This window comes from Oncorhynchus masou, chromosome 27 (genome assembly GCF_036934945.1).
Source record: "Oncorhynchus masou masou isolate Uvic2021 chromosome 27, UVic_Omas_1.1, whole genome shotgun sequence".
Lineage (NCBI taxonomy): Eukaryota > Metazoa > Chordata > Actinopteri > Salmoniformes > Salmonidae > Oncorhynchus > Oncorhynchus masou.
Window position 1 is genome coordinate 15,824,053 of NC_088238.1, and position 16,725 is coordinate 15,840,777.

The following is a 16,725-nucleotide window of genomic DNA, read 5'->3' on the forward strand; positions in this document are numbered from 1 at the left end:
TAAGTAGAACAAACATGCCTCTCTGACATGTTGAATAATGAATCACCTCCGCTATATTCATGGTATTTCTATCTGATACATTCAAGTACGTTTGGCAACTGAACATGGCCCAGGTGTTCACAATCCCCTCAGTTCAAACTGTCACCCAATCAGGGAACTTAGCATAAATCACATGCCTTAGACAGAAGCTTTGGCTTATAGCCTTACAGGCAAAAACCTACAGTAGATCCACAAAGAAACCAGCAGCTCTAATGACATTTTCTTTGGAGGGAAGACAAATACAACAGATTGATTTATCTGGCGCGAGACGCACTTCCTTGGACAACAGTGATGACTGAGTGGACTATTCTGGCTAAATTATGATAAATTGAATTGACGTTCACCATGCACAATCTAATTTGGCTCTGTTTGGGGCCACAATTCCTTTTTCTGAGTCCGCCTCACTTCACATGTGGTGTGTATGGGACCGATGCAACAACCCCAGACTGCATTCAGCTGGACACAACCTTGTTTAGATAGAAATATGTTATGCAGAATGAACATGCCTCTCTAACGTGTAGTAAAATCAGATTTATTATGAATAGATCTTTATTATTAACAATTCCACAACATTTTTCAGGGTTCGTATTGACTAGGAACCAACCAGAAGCAAACAGGCCGGGACTACCAGAACTTGTTCAATAAGAAACACTTGTTTTCGTTGCTAAATGTTTTCCGTTGCTATACATCCCTGGTCTCATGGCGGACTGGGGGAAAGGTACGCAGGTGTCGATAGGTGAGTTAATCAGGCCCAGCCGAGGTTGGAGGTGTGAGGTCTGCCACAGTGAGAGCAGACTGCCAGGACACCTTCTCTCATATGGCCAGCCAGCCAGCCAGCCAGCCAGCCAGCCAGCCAGACAGAGCATAATTACTGGACTGACTCACTAACTCCTCAGAGATATGGAGAAACTCCACTGAACAAGATGTGTGGGTCAGGGTTCAGAGGAGCAGGGGTAGAGGAGATGTTTGTGAGTCTCTTATCTTCCTCAGATCAGTCTTAAAAGCATGACGTAAACCAGTTAGTACCCTGAAGTATCCAGACAAAATCAATCAATTGTGAGCAACTCTACTGGTTTTGAGCAATAACTCACCACCAATAACTCAGTGACGGTTTAAGAAAAGATACGGTCTTAGCCACACACCTCGTCAAATCCCTGTCACCAAGACAAAAAGGCACCAACAACTCTCTACCAAGCCTCCAAAGGGGGACGGGGGGCACATTGAGAGAGGAGAGCCATTAAACTCTAGGTGACAGCATCGGAGGCGAGCTGTTCTATAATATTTCTGTGACGTTTGGTCATGTCTAGGAGTAGAGTGAAGTTACCCCTACTTACCCTGCACACACAAACTATATCACTCACATTAAGAGTCTCTCTCTTTCACACAGGAGTCAGAACTGTTCAAGCTCGTGTTCAAAAAGCATGGAGAGAGAGTCAAAACAACACTGCCTCATGTCCCTTCACGTGACACATTCTGACACCGTCTACATCCCTGTCTGTAGAGTGGACGAGATCCTCCAAACCCACACATCATGGGTCTGTCTCAAATGGAACCCTATTCCCTTTAAAGTGTACTCTGGTCCAAAGTAGTGCTCTATATAGGGAATAGGGTAGGGTACAATATGGGAAGAACCCCACATCTCCCTGCACAATATCCCATAATGCATAGTACCATTAGAATGGCTGTAATTTCTCACACTGCACTCTGAAACCTTTCAAATACTAAATAAAGAACACAGAAAACACAGGCCTGGCTAACACCCTCTGAATATTGATGCAGTACCGACTAGTATTTATGCAGTACAGATGATGTTTTGAGGGAGTGGGAGGGGGTACGCAGGCATGATGACATCATGGTTAAAAATAGTTGTGTGCCGTCATGCCCTGGAAGTCTCGTGAGGTACGGCAGAGTGCTCTCTCCTGACCTGGATAAAGGCTGCTGTCTGCCAGTCACCAGAGATCCATCTCTTCTGACCTGGATAAAGGCTGCTGGCTGCCAGTCACCAGAGATCCATCTCTCCTGACCTGGATAAAGGCTGCTGGCTGCCAGTCACCAGAGATCCATCTCTCCTGACCTGGATAAAGGCTGCTGGCTGCCAGTCACCAGAGATCCATCTCTCCTGACCTGGATAAAGGCTGCTGGCTGCCAGTCACCAGAGATCCATCTCTCCTGACCTGGATAAAGGCTGCTGTCTGCCAGTCACCAGAGATCCATCTCTCCTGACCTGGATAAAGGCTGCTGGCTGCCAGTCACCAGAGATCCATCTCTCCTGACCTGGATAAAGGCTCCACTGACTAGCATTGTCATGCCCTCCAGTCAGGTCCATCTGATCAGGGTCCCTGTTGTGTGGAAATAGGCTTGTGTGACCAGAGGACTGTCCAATTAAAGTCTAAGTGGTGAGTGACAACAGTTCTGGCAATCCTGACCTGGACTGAAAACTTGGGGCTGCTGAATTTCTGCAGAGTTATGAGTTGGTTGACTGCATAATGTTAACCGTAATTATTTTTCTCTAAATCCTATGATAATGATCTGTTGAGGTTAACTCTGCATGTAGTAATTGTCATCTTTCCTGACCTGGATAAAGGATTTTGACAGCTGACCGGCATCACTGTCGGTGGGCCCACAGTGGCAGAGGGGTTACGTCGTATCATTATCTTCCCCACTAATGTTCCAATTAAATCTCCCTGCTCTTAATAACAGGAGCAACATGATGACATTGACTTTGTTTCAGGAATTAAACTCTGCCATAAGATCTTGCTCTATAATTCAAAACCACAGCACTGAACCCCTTCACCCTCTCCTTCACCCTCTCCTCCCCCTCTCTCTCTCTTCTCCTCCCTCCCTCTCTCCAGCTGCTCGCTCTCCTCCCTCTCTCTCTCTCTCTTCTCCTCCTTCTCTCTCTCCTCCTCTCTTCTCCTCCTTCTCTCTCTCTCTCCCTCTCTCTCTCCATCTCTCCCCTGGATAAGGCTCCTCTCCTCCCTCCGCCCTCCAGTCAGGTAACCCCCACTCTCTCTGGAAATCTTGTGTCCCCCCGACTGACTCTCTCCTCCTCCCCCAGTGGGGCTCGCTGAATTTCCCGGGGCAGAGTTATGAGTTGGTTGACTGCATAATGTTAACCGTAATTATTTTTCTCTAAATCCTATGATAATGATATGGTTGAGGTTAACTCTGCATGTAGTAATTGTCCTTCCTGCGCCTTTCTCCTCCCTAGCAGATTTTGCTTTCTCCTCCCTCTTAATTCTTTCCCTCAGCCTCTCTCCTCCTTTTGATTAAGTTAGCAGATCCCCACTTGTTCCACTTAAAGCGGTCCTCCCGCTCGAGCATCACATCTTGTCTTCCCTCGGTGGGTATAATTCAAAACCACAGTGGCTCCTCCCCTCTCCTCTCTCTCCCTCCCCGCTCTCTCCTCCCCTCTCGCTCTCCTCCCCCTCTCTCTCTCTCTCTCCCCTCTGCTCTCTCTCTCCTCCCTCTCGCTCTCCCTCTCCTCCCTCTCTCTCTCCTCCCTCTCGTATCTCACCCTCCCTCTCTTCCCCACTAATGTTCCTCTTCTCCTCCCTCTCGCTCTCTCTCTCCTCTCCCTGCTCTCTCCTCCCTCTCGGAGCCATGATGACATCTGACTCTCTTCCTCCCCCGCTCTCTCTCTTCCCCTGTTTCCTCTCCTCTCTCTCGCTCCCTCTCATCTTCTCTCTCTGGCATTAAGATCTCTCTCTCTCTCTCCTCTCTTCTCCCCTCTCCCCCCTCTCTCTCTCTCTCTCTCTCTCTCTCTCTCTCCCCCTCTCTCTCTCCTCTCGCTCTCTCTCTCTCCCTCTCGCTCCCTCTCTCTTCTCCCTCTCTCTCTCCCTCTCCTCCCTCTCTCTCCTCCCCTCCTCTCTCTCCTCCTCTCCCTCTCTCTCTCTCTCCTCCCTCCTCTCTCTCTCCTCTCTCCCTCTCCCTCCCTCTCCCCTCTCTCTCTCTCTCTCCTCCTCTCCTCTCTCTCTCTCTCTCTCTCTCTCTCCTCCCTCTCTCTCTCCCCTCTCTCTCTCTCTCCTCCCCCTCCGCTCTCTCTCTCCCCTCTCTCTCTCTCTCTCTCCTCTCTCCCCTCCCCTCTCTCTCTCCTCCTCCCCCTCTCGCTCTCTCTCCTCCTCTCTCTCTCTCCCCCTCTCTCGCTCTCTCTCCTCTCTCGCCTCCCTCCCTCTCGCTCTCTCTCCTCCCTCCCCCTCTCTCTCTCTCCCCTCCTCTCTCTCTCTCTCCTCCCCCTCCTCTCTCGCTCTCTCTCCTCTCCTCTCCTCCCTCTCTCCTCCCCCTCTCTCTCTCTCTCCCCTCTCTCTCCCCTCTCTCCTCCCTCTCGCTCTCTCTCTCCCCTCCCTCTCGCTCTCTCTCTCTCCCTCTCGCTCTCTCTCCTCCCTCTCGCCTCCCTCTCTCCTCTCTCTCCTCCTCTCTCTCTCTCTCCCCCTCTCGCTCTCTCTCCTCCCCCTCTCTCTCTCCTCCCTCTCGCTCTCTCTCCTCCCTCCGCTCTCTCTCTCTCTCTCTCCCTCCCTCTCTCTCTCTCTCTCGCTCTCTCCCCTCTCGCTCTCTCCCCCTCTCCTCTCCTCCCTCTCTCCTCTCTCCCTCCTCTCCTCCCTCTCGCTCTCTCTCTCTCCTCTCTCCTCTCTCTCTCCTCCCTCTCCTCTCTCCCTCTCTCTCTCTCTCCTCCCTCTCTCTCTCTCTCTCTCTCTCCCCTCTCTCTCCTCCCTCTCCTCCCTCTCTCTCTCCCCTCTCTCTCTCTTCCCTCTCTCTCTCTCTCTCCTCCCTCTCTCTCTCTTCCCCTCTCTCTCTCCCTCTCTCTCTCCTTCCCCTCTCCCTCCCTCTCTCTCTCTCTCCTTCCTCCTCTCTCCCCCTCTCCCGCTCTCCTCCCCCTCTCTCCTTCCCTCTCGCTCTCCTTCCCCCTCTCCTCTCTCTTTCTCCTCTCTCCTTCCTTCCTCTCCTCCTCCTCCCTTTCAAATGTATGAGCCCCTTCTCCCTCCTCGCTCTCTCTTCTTTCATCTCTTCCCCTTCTCTACCCTCTCTCATATGTAGAAGGTACATACCCTCATGCTGTGATGAAAGAGGGAGAAATGTAGCCTACCGGAACGTGAGCTTTAGACATTACCTACAACTGTATCATCACACATTTGAAGTCCTTTACTGCACTTGACAACCCGGCGTGAGAAACGTAATGCGGCCACAATGTGAAGCGATGGTTTATTTCACATGCCATTTCCTTCGGGTGTGGTAATGAGAAACAACATTAACATTTTGCTGACACGTGTTTCCTCCCTTCGCTCTCTTGCTGTGTTGGGGAGGGTGGGCATGAGGTGGGGGGGGATACCAGCACAGAACCAGGGTACTGTGCCCTTAGTAAACCATTAGCCACACAATGACCCTGACAGCGTAATGGCCAGAGACTATCAGCCAGGGCCAGGCGGCTCCGTAATGGCCATCCATTAAGGGTGGTGGCAGCTCTGTGACACTAGGCAGGAGCTGCATCTAGAATGGACCCTTTGAGGGAGGGGGGATCCCGCCCATTCTGCACCCCCTATAAAAAATGTATGAAACTAGCAGATCTATGAAATGCTAATTGGATCCCTTGTGATTGCTTTGGAAATTTCACCATGCAGCTTCTTCACACGATTCCACCAAAATGCAGCGTGGGTAATATCAACCAAGCTACCCCAGCTGTTGGAAAACAGGTGAAGATGCTTGGATGTGAAGGAGAATAATGACGAGAGGCACTGTGTCTCCTGTATGGAAGAGACAGCCGGGCGGCAATAATGGCCGCCGCTGCTGCAACAGAATATGAATTGGGAATGGTCAGAGAGGGCCGCACTAGAATGGTACACACGGATATTATTGACGTCACTCTGTATTCCATTTGAATTGTTTTCCACACAAAAGAGGAGAAAAATCAATTACCTCCTCCAGCTCACTGTTTGGTTTAATTACCAGGACAGACAGGGGCGTAAATCAGCGAGGCGCTCCAAGAGCCCCCAACGCTGGCTTTCTGACAAACAGTGTTGACGTTAATTGGCTCCAAATGAACTAATAAATGGACTGAAAAATGTATCAAAGGCTGGGCGGTTCGTAGAAGAGAAAGGGATGAGAGGGAAGCCGAGCTCCTGAGACCTTCATCGGTCTCTCTATGTGATCTGTGGAAGTAGAGAGCAGAATGTGAGCAACAGAGGTTCTCCGATAAGACCATATTTGTCATGGCAACAAAACAACTATCCATTAATGCATTCATCGAGCCATTAGGAGGAGCACCAGTGCTGGCCCCTTGCCAAACAACTTTCAAGTCAAAATACAATAATGTTTCATTAGATGGTGATCATGTATTGAAAATCTGTCCTTGAAGAAACAAATGAACATTTGTCATTTTAACCACCTCTCTAGGCAGTCCACAGTATGTTCCATATGCTTCATCTCTCATTTAATGCCAGCTTTTCTGGCATTTGCACATTTCCAGTCCCACTCTCTCGTGTCTCCTCACTAGACACAGGTGCTTGGGGGGAGTGAGGCTTTTGATCAGGAACAGCAAAGTAGGGTAAAGCCGCTTCGCATGCAGATTGAATCCCAATGGGTAGCCTTTAACCATCTAGTCCCAAGGTTAGGGCTCAGGAGCTGTGAAACAAAGGACCTCCCCACTCCGAATTGACACCCCCAGCCCCTTGGATTACTGTTGATGGGGCAAACATTATTCCAGGGAATGATGGCTGGAGTTTGACAACCATTGATCTTTGACGACACACTGCACTGAGGAGCTAAAATGGGTGGTGTTGGTGGTGGGCAGATCGTTAACGCTAACGTTCAGTTCAGTCGTCCTTGAGCAGATAGCCAGAGACAATGGGGGGGGGTCGGCATCGCAGTGTCGCCTCCTAAACCACTGTGTAATGATCCTGTCCGTTCTCATCTAGCCTCCACTCGACTGAGCCACACAACCGCTCCACTACAGACACTCGCTCTCCCCCGACCTCCACCCTCTCCTCGTTCACCTCCGATGCCACTCCACTGAGCTGGGGATACGACTAGAGTCGGCCTGGTGCCTCCTGCCTACAGACACTCCTCCTCCCTCCACCCGACCTCCTCTCCCTCACCCTCAGAGTCGGCCTGGTGCCTCCTCCTACAGACACTCCTCCTCCCTCACCTCACCCAGATGCCACTCCACTGAGCTGGGGATACGACCAGAGTCGGCCTGGTGCCTCCTGCCTACAGACACTCCTCCTCCCTCCACCCGACCTCCCTCTCCTCGTTCACCTCAGATGCCACTCCACTGAGCTGGGGATACGACCAGAGTCGGCCTGGTGCCTCCTGCCTACAGACACTCCTCCTCCTCCACCCGACCTCCTCTTCTCGTTCACCTCAGATGCCACTCCACTGAGCTCCTGGTGCCTCCTGCCTACAGACACTCCTCCTCCCTCCACCCACCTCCTCTCCTCGTTCACCTCAGATGCCACTCCACTGAGCTGGGGATACGACTAGAGTCGGCCTGGTGCCTCCTGCCTACAGACACTCCTCCTCCCTCCACCCGACCTCCTCTCCTCGTTCACCTCAGATGCCACTCCACTGAGCTGGGGATACGACTAGAGTCGGCCTGGTGCCTCCTGCCTACAGACACTCCTCCACCCGACCTCCTCTCCTCGTTCACCTCAGATGCAACTCCACTGAGCTGGGGATAACCAGAGTCGGCCTGGTGCCTCCTGCCTACAGACACTCCTCCTCCCTCCACCCGACCTCCTCTCCTCGTTCACCTCAGATGCCACTCCACTGAGCTGGGGATACGACCAGAGTCGGCCTGGTGCCTCCTGCCTACAGACACTCCTCCTCCCTCCACCCGACCTCCTCTCCTCGTTCACCTCAGATGCCACTCCACTGAGCTGGGGATACGACCAGAGTCGGCCTGGTGCCTCCTGCCTACAGACACTCCTCCTCCCTCCACCCGACCTCCTCTCCTCGTTCACCTCAGATGATGTGCCTCCTGCCTGACTCTCCACCCGACCTCCTCTCCTCGTTCACCTCAGATGCCACTCCACTGAGCTGGGGATACGACCAGAGTCGGCCTGGTGCCTCCTGCCTACAGACGTGGTGTTGGACTGATCCGTTTCCAGTTTAATGTACAGACATGCTGATGGATTATGAAACGCCTGCCTGGCAGGGGCCGAGTATTGACATGGACGTTGAAGTCGTCGGTATGAAACGTGTGCTTCTGGAACTAGGACATCAGACGCTGTAGTGACGAGGCTCGTTCAGCTGTAGTGGTTACATGCTCCCACTACAGTGGTGATCAGGGAAGAGCTGTGTGTACATTCCCTCCAGTTGCAGAGACATGTACATATTCAGTCTGACTAAGGGCCAGATTTACCATTGACATCCATGTATGATTTTTGTGAAGCTACACATGCAAATCCCAAGTTGGGATTCAGCCTTTATAGTGCAAGCGTATGGTACCATGATGAAAGCCTATTGCTAATGAATGATGCTATGCTAACAGTCCGAGAGGAGGAAACAATGGTAGCCTTGCTAAATAAACAGACAATATTAGTCATGCATTATACTGGGCAATAAGCATTCAATGAGGACATGGATCACAATAGTCTAACCACTGCTCCCCTTACCCTTTTCTCACTGTGGCCCCCATTCATTCCAACAGAACTCTTGGGTGGCAGAGGAATTTATCTGGCTCTGGTGCATTTTACTATTTGAATTGATGAATGCTTTTGATAGGTTGAGAGATCGATCGTCTCCCGGGAAACAACCAAGGAGACAGTCAACAAAGTATCAACTTACTGTCACGCATTCGAGAAGGAGAATGTTTGGATGACGAGACAACAAAATCCTGATCAGAAGCTGGCATGAGAACTTCTAATCAGTGACACTTCTAATCAGTGAAGCTGTGTTCTCTTGTTCATATGAAAGACACTAAGTCATTATGATTCCATCCCAAATGGAACACTATTCCCTATACAGTGCACTACCTTTGACCAGAGCCCTATGAGCCCTATGGGCCCAGGTAAAAAGTAGTGCACTATATAGAAAAGGGTGCAATTTGGGACGCAGATAAATAAATGCTGGGGAAATAATGTTTCTCTCACCCGTAGGTTGACCTTCTGTTTTCATCTCCATCACACACCTTTTCTAACCAGAGCCATTTCCCCAATGGCAGGGTGCTTCAGTCTCTGTGGTAGTAATGGTGCTGGTGGGCTTTAGGGCTCTGGGAGAGTAGTCATGGTGTTGGTGGGCTTTAGGGCCCTGGGAGAGTAGTCATGGTGCTGGTGGGCTTTAGGGCTCTGGGAGAGTAGTCATGGTGCTGGTGGGCATGGTGTCTGGTGGGCTTTAGGGGCCTGAGAGAGTAGTCATGGTGCTGGTGGGCTTTAGGGCTCTGGGAGAGTAGTCATGGTGTTGGTGGGCTTTAGGGCTCTGGGAGAGTAGTCATGGTGCTGGTGGGCTTTAGGGCTCTGGGAGAGTAGTCATGGTGTTGGTGGGCTTTAGGGCTCTGGGAGAGTAGTCATGGTGTTGGTGGGCTTTAGGGCCCTGGGAGAGTAGTCATGGTGTTGGTGGGCTTTAGGGCCCTGGGAGAGTAGTCATGGTGTTGGTGGGCTTTAGGGCCCTGGGAGAGTAGTCATGGTGTTGGTGGGCTTTAGGGCCCTGGGAGAGTAGTCATGGTGTTGGTGGGCTTTAGGGCTCTGGGAGAGTAGTCATGGTGTTGGTGGGCTTTAGGGCTCTGGGAGAGTAGTCATGGTGTTGGTGGGCTTTAGGGCTCTGGGAGAGTAGTCATGGTGTTGGTGGGCTTTAGGGCCCTGGGAGAGTAGTCATGGTGTCATGGTGCTTTAGGGCTCTGGGGAGTGGTGGGCTTTAGGGCCCTGGGAGAGTAGTCATGGTGTTGGTGGGCTTTAGGGCCTCTGGGAGTAGTCATGGTGTTGGTGGGCTTTAGGCCCTGGGAGAGTAGTCATGGTGTTGGTGGGCTTTAGGGCTCTGGGAGAGTAGTCATGGTGTTGGTGGGCTTTAGGGCCCTGGGAGAGTAGTCATGGTGTTGGTGGGCTTTAGGCGAGTAGTCATGGTGTTTTTTTAGGCCCTGGGACAGTAGTCATGGTGTTGGTGGGCTTTAGGGCCCTGGGACAGTAGTCATGGTGTTGGTGGGCTTTTTGGGACAGTAGTCATGGTGTTGGTGGGCTTTAGGGCCCTGGGACAGTAGTCATGGTTTTAGGGCTCTGGGAGCAATCAGTCATGGTTTTGAGGTTTTTGATAATAAATAAAATAAATATGAAATGAATTATTATGTGGGTTGAATGCTGTAACAACACAGAATAAAACAAATAATAAAAGTCCCATGATGGAAGTGCCATTACTGCTTCTCACTTATTAACAATCAATTATTCACATTACTTTACTTTAATAAAATATTTGATGACTTTATTAGATCATTCCAAGTCATCATCTCATTTCTACAGAGCTGCTTCCTATGTTGTCTGACAAAACCACTATTTTGTAGTTCTTCATAAATAAGGCAGACTTTTATGACTGCCGAATACCAACTATCAATCACATAGATCATGTATTTTCAGATAGAGACAACTCCCGAAGCAACAGTTGCTCACGATCGCGCACTCAGACCGGAAGAGTAGATGCGCAATGGATAATGGTCATTGTAGTTAATTACCTCGTTTTAATGCGCTAAACTATGTAGAATACAAATACCAGACACATCTTCTAGAGAAACTGAGATATGCACATGGTGGAATTCAAAAAGAACTAACATGATCAATTAGGGGACTGTCTGCACTTTGGGCGGAAAGTTGTGATTTTTCATTGATTAATAAACATCCTGGGACTTTCTGTCACAGTTTTTTATTTAGGGTGTGACTCAATAGAGACATCCTGGGGGACTGTCTGCACTTTATAGGGTTCAACAGACAAATACAAGACATTTCCATGGTGGACATCCTGGGGACTGTCTGCACTTTATAGGGTGTGACTCAATAGAGACATCCTGGGGGACTGTCTGCACTTTATAGGGTGTGACTCAATAGAGACATCCTGGGGGACTGTCTGCACTTTATAGGGTGTGACTCAATAGAGACATCCTGGGGGACTGTCTGCACTTTATAGGGTGTGACTCAATAGAGACATCCTGGGGGACTGTCTGCACTTTATAGGGTGTGACTCAATAGAGACATCCTGGGGGACTGTCTGCACTTTATAGGGTGTGACTCAATAGAGACATCCTGGGGGACTGTCTGCACTTTATAGGGTGTGACTCAATAGAGACATCCTGGGGGACTGTCTGCACTTTATAGGGTGTGACTCAATAGAGACATCCTGGGGACTGTCTGCACTTTATAGGGTGTGACTCAATAGAGACATCCTGGGGACTGTCTGCACTTTATAGGGTGTGACTCAATAGAGACATCCTGGGGGACTGTCTGCACTTTATAGGGTGTGACTCAATAGAGACATCCTGGGGGACTGTCTGCACTTTATAGGGTGTGACTCAATAGAGACATCCTGGGGGACTGTCTGCACTTTATAGGGTGTGACTCAATAGAGACATCCTGGGGGACTGTCTGCACTTTATAGGGTGTGACTCAATAGAGACATCCTGGGGGACTGTCTGCACTTTATAGGGTGTGACTCAATAGAGACATCCTGGGGGACTGTCTGCACTTTATAGGGTGTGACTCAATAGAGACATCCTGGGGGACTGTCTGCACTTTATAGGGTGTGACTCAATAGAGACATCCTGGGGACTGTCTGCACTTTATAGGGTGTGACTCAATAGAGACATCCTGGGGGACTGTCTGCACTTTATAGGGTGTGACTCAATAGAGACATCCTGGGGACTGTCTGCACTTTATAGGGTGTGACTCAATAGAGACATCCTGGGGGACTGTCTGCACTTTATAGGGTGTGACTCAATAGAGACATCCTGGGGGACTGTCTGCACTTTATAGGGTGTGACTCAATAGAGACATCCTGGGGGACTGTCTGCACTTTATAGGGTGTGACTCAATAGAGACATCCTGGGGGACTGTCTGCACTTTATAGGGTGTGACTCAATAGAGACATCCTGGGGGACTGTCTGCACTTTATAGGGTGTGACTCAATAGAGACATCCTGGGGGACTGTCTGCACTTTATAGGGTGTGACTCAATAGAGACATCCTGGGGGACTGTCTGCACTTTATAGGGTGTGACTCAATAGAGACATCCTGGGGGACTGTCTGCACTTTATAGGGTGTGACTCAATAGAGACATCCTGGGGGACTGTCTGCACTGGTAGGGATGCTGTAGAACATCCTGGGGGACTGTTACTATAACCTGCAGAGTACATCCTGGGGGACTGTCTGCATTTTATAGGGTGTGACTCTGGTGGGGACTGTCTGCACTTTAAGGGTGTGACTCAATAGAGACATCCTGGGGACTGTCTGCACTTTATAGGGTGTGACTCATAGAGACATCCTGGGTATTGTTCATTATTATTATCTGGTAGGGATGCTGTAACCCTGGTTACTATAACCTACAGGTACACCATACAGTATTGTTCATTATTATCTGGGGGACTGTCTGGTAGGGATGCTAGTAACCCTGGGGGACTTACTATAACCTATAGGTACATAGAGACATCCTGGGGTACTGTTCATTATTATATCTGGTAGGGATGCTGTAACCCTGGGGACTATAACCTATAGGGGTACACCATAGAGACATTGTTCTATTATTATCTGGTAGCAACATCCTGGGTTACTATAACCTGCAGGTACACCATACAGTATTGTTCATTATTATTATCTGGTAGGGATGCTGTAACCCTGGTTACTATAACCTACAGGTACACCATACAGTATTGTTCATTATTATCATCTGGTAGGGATGCTGTAACCCTGGTTACTATAACCTGCAGGTACACCATACAGTATTGTTCATTATTATCATCTGGTAGGGATGCTGTAACCCTGGTTACTATAACCTGCAGGTACACCATACAGTATTGTTCATTATTATAGTCTGGTAGGGATGCTGTAACCCTGGTTACTATAACCTACAGGTACACCATACAGTATTGTTCATTATTATCATCTGGTAGGGATGCTGTAACCCTGGTTACTATAACCTGCAGGTACACCATACAGTATTGTTCATTATTATCATCTGGTAGGGATGCTGTAACCCTGGTTACTATAACCTACAGGTACACCATACAGTATTGTTCATTATTATCATCTGGTAGGGATGCTGTAACCCTGGTTACTATAACCTGCAGGTACACCATACAGTATTGTTCATTATTATTATCTGGTAGGGATGCTGTAACCCTGGTTACTATAACCTGCAGGTACACCATACAGTATTGTTCATTATTATCATCTGGTAGGGATGCTGTAACCCTGGTTACTATAACCTGCAGGTACACCATACAGTATTGTTCATTATTATCATCTGGTAGGGATGCTGTAACCCTGGTTACTATAACCTACAGGTACACCATACAGTATTGTTCATTATTATATCTGGTAGGGATGCTGTAACCCTGGTTACTATAACCTGCAGGTACACCATACAGTATTGTTCATTATTATCATCTGGTAGGGATGCTGTAACCCTGGTTACTATAACCTACAGGTACACCATACAGTATTGTTCATTATTATATCTGGTAGGGATGCTGTAACCCTGGTTACTATAACCTGCAGGTACACCATACAGTATTGTTCATTATTATATCTGGTAGGGATGCTGTAACCCTGGTTACTATAACCTGCAGGTACACCATACAGTATTGTTCATTATTATATCTGGTAGGGATGCTGTAACCCTGGTTACTATAACCTGCAGGTACACCATACAGTATTGTTCATTATTATCATCTGGTAGGGATGCTGTAACCCTGGTTACTATAACCTGCAGGTACACCATACAGTATTGTTCATTATTATATCTGGTAGGGATGCTGTAACCCTGGTTACTATAACCTGCAGGTACACCATACAGTATTGTTCATTATTATATCTGGTAGGGATGCTGTAACCCTGGTTACTATAACCTGCAGGTACACCATACAGTATTGTTCATTATTATCATCTGGTAGGGATGCTGTAACCCTGGTTACTATAACCTGCAGGTACACCATACAGTATTGTTCATTATTATATCTGGTAGGGATGCTGTAACCCTGGTTACTATAACCTGCAGGTACACCATACAGTATTGTTCATTATTATATCTGGTAGGGATGCTGTAACCCTGGTTACTATAACCTGCAGGTACACCATACAGTACTGTTCATTATTATCATCTGGTAGGGATGCTGTAACCCTGGTTACTATAACCTGCAGGTACACCATACAGTATTGTTCATTATTATAGTCTGGTAGGGATGCTGTAACCCTGGTTACTATAACCTGCAGGTACACCATACAGTATTGTTCATTATTATCATCTGGTAGGGATGCTGTAACCCTGGTTACTATAACCTGCAGGTACACCATACAGTATTGTTCATTATTATCATCTGGTAGGGATGCTGTAACCCTGGTTACTATAACCTGCAGGTCACCACAGTTGTTCATTATTTAGTCTGGTAGGGATGCTGTAACCCTGGTTACTATAACCTGCAGGTACACCATACAGTACTGTTCATTATTATTCTGGTAGGGATGCTGTAACCCTGGTTACCTAACCTGCAGGTACACCATACAGTATTGTTCATTATTCTGACTGGTAGGGATGCTGTAACTTTGGTACTATAACCTGCAGGTACACCATACAGTGTTCATTATTATAGTCTTAGGGATGCTGTAACCCTGGTTACTTTGAGGTACATTATACAGTATTGATTATATATATTTTCTTCAAACCTTTTATAACCATATACAAGTTAAGAACAGCTCTTTGGTCTTATTTGCAACTGGTTGATGGCCTAGGAACAGGTTAACTGATGTTCAAACAGGTTCATTAATACAGTTTGGAGGACTGGGAGCCTCTTAAAGAAGAAGTTACAGGTCTGTGAGAGCCAGAAATATTGCTTGTTTGTAGGTGACCAAATACTTATTTTCTACAAAGTGATTTTCTGGATTTTTTTTTTTCATTTTGTCTGTCATAGTTGAAATGTACATATTGATGAAAATTACAGGCCTCTCATCTTTTTAAGTGGGAGAACTTGCACAATTGGTGGCTGACTAAATACTTTTTTGCCCCACTGTATAAATGTAGGTTGGCCTGTTCACACACTGTCTTTACAGGTCAGAGAACCAAACCATCTATTTCTGAATAGCTCATCTTTCTTTTGAGCAAGTTGCTAATGCATTTATTCAGGTGTGGTACTTCCAGAGTACAACATGGGCAACAGTTCAACACACAGTTGAGACCTGTGAAATAGACCAATTGATTTTGCTTAGCCGCCCGTGAGAAGAACCTCCTGACTCGAGATGAGATTTACAAAAACTAGATGCCCAGGAAGATAGAATGAGAATGAACCTTGTAGGTAAACACAGTTCAATGAATCAGCATGGGGGGTAGTGGTGGTCGGTAATACATTTTTTAAAGATATTCCAATCTACTGTTTCATCCCACCTTATTGCGATGGTTGCAATTTATAGCCGATTAACTGAGCAATCCTGAATTCAAGGTCAGAGCTGCCGAGGAGTGGTGACGGGAATGAGAATGACATATCGGAGGGGGGTTGGGAGAGATGGAGAGAGAAAGGGAGATTCAGGAGGGAGAGAGGGAGACTATTAGTGCATGAAGTGTTGAGCAAAAGAAGATGAGATGATACAGTGAGAGAGACGGTGAGAGAGAGACAGAAGGACCAGACTAAGCAGCAAGAGAACATGAACAAATTGAGAGAGAGAGAGAGAGAGAGAGAGCCGTGGTCTCTCCTACTCCAGTCTGCTGCCCACTCTCCTGGGTAATCTGTGATGAGTGAACATATGCAGGCTAAACATACAAATATATCCCCAGACCCCTGGTCTGTCCAGCACACTCCTCCTGCAATCTGTTGACTTTCACTACCATCTCTCACAACTGGTCCCATGCAAAAAGATGGGAGCCCATTTCTGCATGACCAAGTGAGTCCCGAATGGCACCCCACTCCCTACATAGGGCACTACTTTTGACCAGAGGTCTATGGGCCCTCATCCAAAGAAGTGCACTATACCTATTGAAGTACTCCATGGGTCCCGCCTCATTGGGTTTCTGCAATGAGTATTAAAATGTGACCACAGCTTTGGTCTTGGCTTGATTTCCAGTAGGGCTGATTAGACAGAAGTGATAGGAGGACAACGAATGCAATGCATCTCACTGGAGACAGGTTTCAAACAAATAGTAGAATCTCTCCTTCACAATGAACGGGAAATCTCCATACATCTGCCATCGCTGGTGCATCATCTTCCATTGCTGAGTGTATATCACATTCACAGCTACAACCACAGTGGTGGTAATGAAACCTAGAATCTTCTCCCCTTAATTGGTGAATAAAGCAACAGAGTCAAGTCCATGAACAAATCCCTTCAAACACATACGATCAACTTTTGAACTCAACATAGTGTAGTGTTCCATAGAAAATCAATGGAGGCTTAGCTGGTTGGACTGATAGGCAAATTAAGTGCAGGAAGCCTTGCACTGGGCTGCTGTGCCAAGGCTATAAACATGGCCGGTTTGTCCAGACAGGACAGAGATAACAGGAGATGTGACGGTTTGTCCA